Source organism: Triturus cristatus, chromosome 4_1 (assembly GCF_964204655.1).
Source record: "Triturus cristatus chromosome 4_1, aTriCri1.1, whole genome shotgun sequence".
NCBI classification, from domain to species: domain Eukaryota; kingdom Metazoa; phylum Chordata; class Amphibia; order Caudata; family Salamandridae; genus Triturus; species Triturus cristatus.
In genome coordinates, this window is record NC_140585.1 from 121,779,804 (window position 1) to 121,787,597 (window position 7,794).

The window sequence follows — 7,794 nt, forward strand, 5'->3', positions numbered from 1 at the left end:
TCATGAGAAATGTATCTCCAAGATTAGGTAGGGCCTGAGTCTAGGTTAACATACAGTGATATCACTCCTATTCAAGTACTAAACATGCCAACCTGAAGTGTAAAACATCCCCTAGGTGTAGTTAAGGCATCATTTAGGAGTGAACTGAACACTCATGTTATGGGCAATTAGACTTAAAATAAAGTGTGGACAGCAGTAACGTTACTTTTGAAATGTGATGCTGAGTGAGCACACAGGGGAATTAGCTCAAATGGTAGAGCGCTCGCTTAGCATGCGAGAGGTAGCGGGATCGTGCCCGCATTCTCCATTCTAAAATTTGCATACAGTTTTACTTTTTAACTTGTAATTGCCATGGTTGTTGCAGAGTAAGAACAGAAAAGTCACAGATGGCTTTCAAATTTGGTGTCATTATAACAACTAAAGTGGTTTAATCAAAAGTGTTTAGGTATTCTATAGCACGTGAGAGGAATTTGATTTCTTATGCAATCTCAAAATGAAAATTTCACACCTTCCATTTTCATTTCGTCTTATTTTACTTGACATTCTTTCCTCTGAAGGATGTATAAAAGTGAAGTTCCTTGCAAAACAAGAGCAGAGGAATATCCAGAAACAGTTTTCCTTAATAAAAAATGATGAGTCTGCATACCATATTTAAGTGGGATCCCGGCTAGCTCAGTCGGTAGAGCATGAGACTCTTAATCTTCGGGTCGTGGGTTCGAGCCCCACGTTGGGCGAAAACAAGTATTTTTTGCTGGATGATAGCATTGGCTCTCATAATATGGTGATTAATCTTGCATTAGACATGCACTAACTTCTAAAAATTGTATCTCCCTTGGTTACTCATTCATGAGAAATGTATCTCCAAGATTAGGTAGGGCCTGAGTCTAGGTTAACATACAGTGATATCACTCCTATTCAAGTACTAAACATGCCAACCTGAAGTGTAAAACATCCCCTAGGTGTAGTTAAGGCATCATTTAGGAGTGAACTGAACACTCATGTTATGGGCAATTAGACTTAAAATAAAGTGTGGACAGCAGTAACGTTACTTTTGAAATGTGATGCTGAGTGCGCACACAGGGGAATTAGCTCAAATGGTAGAGCGCTCGCTTAGCATGCGAGAGGTAGCGGGATCGTGCCCGCATTCTCCATTCTAAAATTTGCATACATTTTACTTTTTAACTTGTAATTGCCATGGTTGTTGCAGAGTAAGAACAGAAAAGTCACAGATGGCTTTCAAATTTGGTGTCATTATAACAACTAAAGTGGTTTAATCAAAAGTGTTTAGGTATTCTATAGCACGTGAGAGGAATTTGATTTCTTATGCAATCTCAAAATGAAAATTTCACACCTTCCATTTTCATTTCGTCTTATTTTACTTGACATTCTTTCCTCTGAAGGATGTATAAAAGTGAACTTCCTTGCAAAACAAGAGCAGAGGAATATCCAGAAACGGTTTTCCTAAATAAAAAATGATGAGTCTGCATACCATACTTAAGTGGGAGCCCGGCTAGCTCAGTCGGTAGAGCATGAGACTCTTAATCTCAGGGTCGTGGGTTCGATCCCCACGTTGGGCGAAAACGAGTACTTTTTGCTGGATGATAGCATTGGCTCTCATAATATGGTGATTAATCTTGCATTAGACATGCACTAACTCCTAAAAATTGTATCTCCCTTGGTTACTCATTCATGAGAAATGTATCTCCAAGATTAGGTAGGGCCTGAGTCTAGGTTAACATACAGTGATATCACTCCTATTCAAGTACTAAACATGCCAACCTGAAGTGTAAAACATCCCCTAGGTGTAGTTAAGGCATCAGTTAGGAGTGAACTGAACACTCATGTTATGGGCAATTAGACTTAAAATAAAGTGTGGACAGCAGTAACGTTACTTTTGAAATGTGATGCTGAGTGAGCACGCAGGGGAATTAGCTCAAATGGTAGAGCGCTCGCTTAGCATGCGAGAGGTAGCGGGATCGATGCCCGCATTCTCCATTCTAAAATTTGCATACATTTTACTTTTTAACTTGTAATTGCCATGGTTGTTGCAGAGTAAGAACAGAAAAGTCACAGATGGCTTTCAAATTTGGTGTCATTATAACAACTAAAGTGGTTTAATCAAAAGTGTTTAGGTATTCTATAGCACGTGAGAGGAATTTGATTTCTTATGCAATCTCAAAATGAAAATTTCACACCTTCCATTTTCATTTCGTCTTATTTTACTTGACATTCTTTCCTCTGAAGGATGTATAAAAGTGAAGTTCCTTGCAAAACAAGAGCAGAGGAATATCCAGAAACAGTTTTCCTTCATAAAAAATGATGAGTCTGCATACCATATTTAAGTGGGAGCCCGGCTAGCTCAGTCGGTTGAGCATGAGACTCTTAATCTCAGGGTCGTGGGTTCGAGCCCCACGTTGGGCGAAAACGAGTATTTTTTGCTGGATGATAGCATTGGCTCTCATAATATGGTGATTAATCTTGCATTAGACATGCACTAACTCCTAAAAATTGTATCTCCCTTGGTTACTCATTCATGAGAAATGTATCTCCAAGATTAGGTAGGGCCTGAGTCTAGGTTAACATACAGTGATATCACTCCTATTCAAGTACTAAACATGCCAACCTGAAGTGTAAAACATCCCCTAGGTGTAGTTAAGGCATCAGTTAGGAGTGAACTGAACACTCATGTTATGGGCAATTAGTCTTAAAATAAAGTGTGGACAGCAGTAACGTTACTTTTGAAATGTGATGCTGAGTGAGCACACAGGGGAATTAGCTCAAATGGTAGAGCGCTCGCTTAGCATGCGAGAGGTAGCGGGATCGATGCCCGCATTCTCCATTCTAAAATTTGCATACATTTTACTTTTTAACTTGTAATTGCCATGGTTGTTGTAGAGTAAGAACAGAAAAGTCACAGATGGCTTTCAAATTTGGTGTCATTATAACAACTAAAGTGGTTTAATCAAAAGTGTTTAGGTATTCTATAGCACGTGAGAGGAATTTGATTTCTTATGCAATCTCAAAATGAAAATTTCACACCTTCCATTTTCATTTCGTCTTATTTTACTTGACATTCTTTCCTCTGAAGGATGTATAAAAGTGAAGTTCCTTGCAAAACAAGAGCAGAGGAATATCCAGAAACAATTTTCCTTAATAAAAAATGATGAGTCTGCATACCATATTTAAGTGGGAGCCCGGCTAGCTCAGTCGGTAGAGCATGAGACTCTTAATCTCAGGGTCGTGGGTTCGATCCCCACGTTGGGCGAAAACGAGTATTTTTTGCTGGATGATAGCATTGGCTCTCATAATATGGTGATTAATCTTGCATTAGACATGCACTAACTCCTAAAAATTGTATCTCCCTTGGTTACTCATTCATGAGAAATGTATCTCCAAGATTAGGTAGGGCCTGAGTCTAGGTTAACATACAGTGATATCACTCCTATTCAAGTACTAAACATGCCAACCTGAAGTGTAAAACATCCCCTAGGTGTAGTTAAGGCATCAGTTAGGAGTGAACTGAACACTCATGTTATGGGCAATTAGACTTAAAATAAAGTGTGGACAGCAGTAACGTTACTTTTGAAATGTGATGTTGAGTGAGCACACAGGGGAATTAGCTCAAATGGTAGAGCGCTCGCTTAGCATGCGAGAGGTAGCGGGATCGATGCCCGCATTCTCCATTCTAAAATTTGCATACATTTTACTTTTTAACTTGTAATTGCCATGGTTGTTGCAAAGTAAGAACAGAAAAGTCACAGATGGCTTTCAAATTTGGTGTCATTATAACAACTAAAGTGGTTTAATCAAAAGTGTTTAGGTATTCTATAGCACGTGAGAGGAATTTGATTTCTTATGCAATCTCAAAATGAAAATTTCACACCTTCCATTTTCATTTCGTCCTATTTTACTTGACATTCTTTCCTCTGAAGGATGTATAAAAGTGAAGTTCCTTGCAAAACAAGAGCAGAGGAATATCCAGAAACAGTTTTCCTTAATAAAAAATGATGAGTCTGCATACCATATTTAAGTGGGAGCCCGGCTAGCTCAGTCGGTAGAGCATGAGACTCTTAATCTCAGGGTCGTGGGTTCGAGCCCCACGTTGGGCGAAAACGAGTATTTTTTGCTGGATGATAGCATTGGCTCTCATAATATGGTGATTAATCTTGCATTAGACATGCACTAACTCCTAAAAATTGTATCTCCCTTGGTTACTCATTCATGAGAAATGTATCTCCAAGATTAGGTAGGGCCTGAGTCTAGGTTAACATACAGTGATATCACTCCTATTCAAGTACTAAACATGCCAACCTGAAGTGTAAAACATCCCCTAGGTGTAGTTAAGGCATCAGTTAGGAGTGAACTGAACACTCATGTTATGGGCAATTAGACTTAAAATAAAGTGTGGACAGCAGTAACGTTACTTTTGAAATGTGATGCTGAGTGAGCACACAGGGGAATTAGCTCAAATGGTAGAGCGCTCGCTTAGCATGCGAGAGGTAGCGGGATCGATGCCCGCATTCTCCATTCTAAAATTTGCATACATTTTACTTTTTAACTTGTAATTGCCATGGTTGTTGCAGAGTAAGAACAGAAAAGTCACAGATGGCTTTCAAATTTGGTGTCATTATAACAACTACAGTGGTTTAATCAAAAGTGTTTAGGTATTCTATAGCACGTGAGAGGAATTTGATTTCTTATGCAATCTCAAAATGAAAATTTCACACCTTCCATTTTCATTTCGTCTTAGTTTACTTGACATTCTTTCCTCTGAAGGATGTATAAAAGTGAAGTTCCTTGCAAAACAAGAGCAGAGGAATATCCAGAAACGGTTTTCCTTAATAAAAAATGATGAGTCTGCATACCATATTTAAGTGGGAGCCCGGCTAGCTCAGTCGGTAGAGCATGAGACTCTTAATCTCAGGGTCGTGGGTTCGAGCCCCACGTTGGGCGAAAACGAGTATTTTTTGCTGGATGATAGCATTGGCTCTCATAATATGGTGATTAATCTTGCATTAGACATGCACTAACTCCTAAAAATTGTATCTCCCTTGGTTACTCATTCATGAGAAAGGTATCTCCAAGATTAGGTAGGGCCTGAGTCTAGGTTAACATGCAGTGATATCACTCCTATTCAAGTACTAAACATGCCAACCTGAAGTGTAAAACATCCCCTAGGTGTAGTTAAGGCATCAGTTAGGAGTGAACTGAACACTCATGTTATGGGCAATTAGACTTAAAATAAAGTGTGGACAGCAGTAACGTTACTTTTGAAATGTGATGCTGAGTGAGCACACAGGGGAATTAGCTCAAATGGTAGAGCACTCGCTTAGCATGCGAGAGGTAGCGGGATCGATGCCCGCATTCTCCATTCTAAAATTTGCATACATTTTACTTTTTTACTTGTAATTGCCATGGTTGTTGCAGAGTAAGAACAGAAAAGTCACAGATGGCTTTCAAATTTGGTGTCATTATAACAACTAAAGTGGTTTAATCAAAAGTGTTTAGGTATTCTATAGCACGTGAGAGGAATTTGATTTCTTATGCAATCTCAAAATGAAAATTTCACACCTTCCATTTTCATTTCGTCTTATTTTACTTGACATTCTTTCCTCTGAAGGATGTATAAAAGTGAAGTTCCTTGCAAAACAAGAGCAGAGGAATATCCAGAAACGGTTTTCCTTAATAAAAAATGATGAGTCTGCATACCATATTTAAGTGGGAGCCCAGCTAGCTCAGTCGGTAGAGCATGAGACTCTTAATATCAAGGTCGTGGGTTCGAGCCCCACGTTGGGCGAAAACGAGTATTTTTTGCTGGATGATTGCATTGGCTCTCATAATATGGTGATTAATCTTGCATTAGACATGCACTAACTCCTAAAAATTGTATCTCCCTTGGTTACTCATTCATGAGAAATGTATCTCCAAGATTAGGTAGGGCCTGAGTCTAGGTTAACATACAGTGATATCACTCCTATTCAAGTACTAAACATGCCAACCTGAAGTGTAAAACATCCCCTAGGTGTAGTTAAGGCATCAGTTAGGAGTGAACTGAACACTCATGTTATGGGCAATTAGACTTAAAATAAAGTGTGGACAGCAGTAACGTTACTTTTGAAATGTGATGCTGAGTGAGCACACAGGGGAATTAGCTCAAATGGTAGAGCGCTCGCTTAGCATGCGAGAGGTAGCGGGATCGATGCCCGCATTCTCCATTCTAAAATTTGCATACATTTTACTTTTTAACTTGTAATTGCCATGGTTGTTGCAGAGTAAGAACAGAAAAGTCACAGATGGCTTTCAAATTTGGTGTCATTATAACAACTAAAGTGGTTTAATCAAAAGTGTTTAGGTATTCTATAGCACGTGAGAGGAATTTGATTTCTTATGCAATCTCAAAATGAAAATTTCACACCTTCCATTTTCATTTCGTCTTATTTTACTTGACATTCTTTCCTCTGAAGGATGTATAAAAGTGAAGTTCCTTGCAAAACAAGAGCAGAGGAATATCCAGAAACAGTTTTCCTTAATAAAAAATGATGAGTCTGCATACCATATTTAAGTGGGAGCCCGGCTAGCTCAGTCGGTAGAGCATGAGACTCTTAATCTCAGGGTCGTGGGTTTGAGCCCCACGTTGGGCAAAAACGAGTATTTTTTGCTGGATGATAGCATTGGCTCTCATAATATGGTGATTAATCTTGCATTAGACATGCACTAACTCCTAAAAATTGTATCTCCCTTGGTTACTCATTCATGAGAAATGTATCTCCAAGATTAGGTAGGGCCTGAGTCTAGGTTAACATACAGTGATATCACTCCTATTCAAGTACTAAACATGCCAACCTGAAGTGTAAAACATCCCCTAGGTGTAGTTAAGGCATCAGTTAGGAGTGAACTGAACACTCATGTTATGGGCAATTAGACTTAAAATAAAGTGTGGACAGCAGTAACGTTACTTTTGAAATGTGATGCTGAGTGAGCACACAGGGGAATTAGCTCAAATGGTAGAGCGCTCGCTTAGCATGCGAGAAGTAGCGGGATCGATGCCCGCATTCTCCATTCTAAAATGTGCATACATTTTACTTTTTAACTTGTAATTGCCATGGTTGTTGCAGAGTAAGAACAGAAAAGTCACAGATGGCTTTCAAATTTGGTGTCATTATAACAACTAAAGTGGTTTAATCAAAAGTGTTTAGGTATTCTATAGCACGTGAGAGGAATTTGATTTCTTATGCAATCTCAAAATGAAAATTTCACACCTTCCATTTTCATTTCGTCTTATTTTACTTGACATTCTTTCCTCTGAAGGATGTATAAAAGTGAAGTTCCTTGCAAAACAAGAGCAGAGGAATATCCAGAAACAGTTTTCCTTAATAAAAAATGATGAGTCTGCATACCATATTTAAGTGGGAGCCCGGCTAGCTCAGTCGGTAGAGCATGAGACTCTTAATCTCAGGGTCGTGGGTTCGAGCCCCACGTTGGGCGAAAACGAGTATTTTTTGCTGGATGATTGCATTGGCTCTCATAATATGGTGATTAATCTTGCATTAGACATGCACTAACTCCTAAAAATTGTATCTCCCTTGGTTACTCATTCATGAGAAATGTATCTCCAAGATTAGGTAGGGCCTGAGTCTAGGTTAACATACAGTGATATCACTCCTATTCAAGTACTAAACATGCCAACCTGAAGTGTAAAACATCCCCTAGGTGTAGTTAAGGCATCAGTTAGGAGTGAACTGAACACTCATGTTATGGGCAATTAGACTTAAAATAAAGTGTGGACAGCAGTAA

The 7,794-nt window shown here is 39.0% G+C and overlaps 2 non-coding genes across 2 annotated transcripts; both read left to right on the forward strand.

Annotated features, from left to right (window-relative positions):
* Positions 1-1,504: 1,504 nt before the first annotated feature.
* On the forward strand, positions 1,505-1,577 carry TRNAK-CUU (transfer RNA lysine (anticodon CUU)). The gene has a single exon. It is a non-coding gene; the product is annotated as a tRNA-Lys (tRNA).
* Positions 1,578-3,192: 1,615 nt separating this feature from the next.
* Positions 3,193-3,265, forward strand: TRNAK-CUU (transfer RNA lysine (anticodon CUU)). The gene has a single exon. It is a non-coding gene; the product is annotated as a tRNA-Lys (tRNA).
* The last annotated feature ends 4,529 nt before the right edge of the window (positions 3,266-7,794 follow it).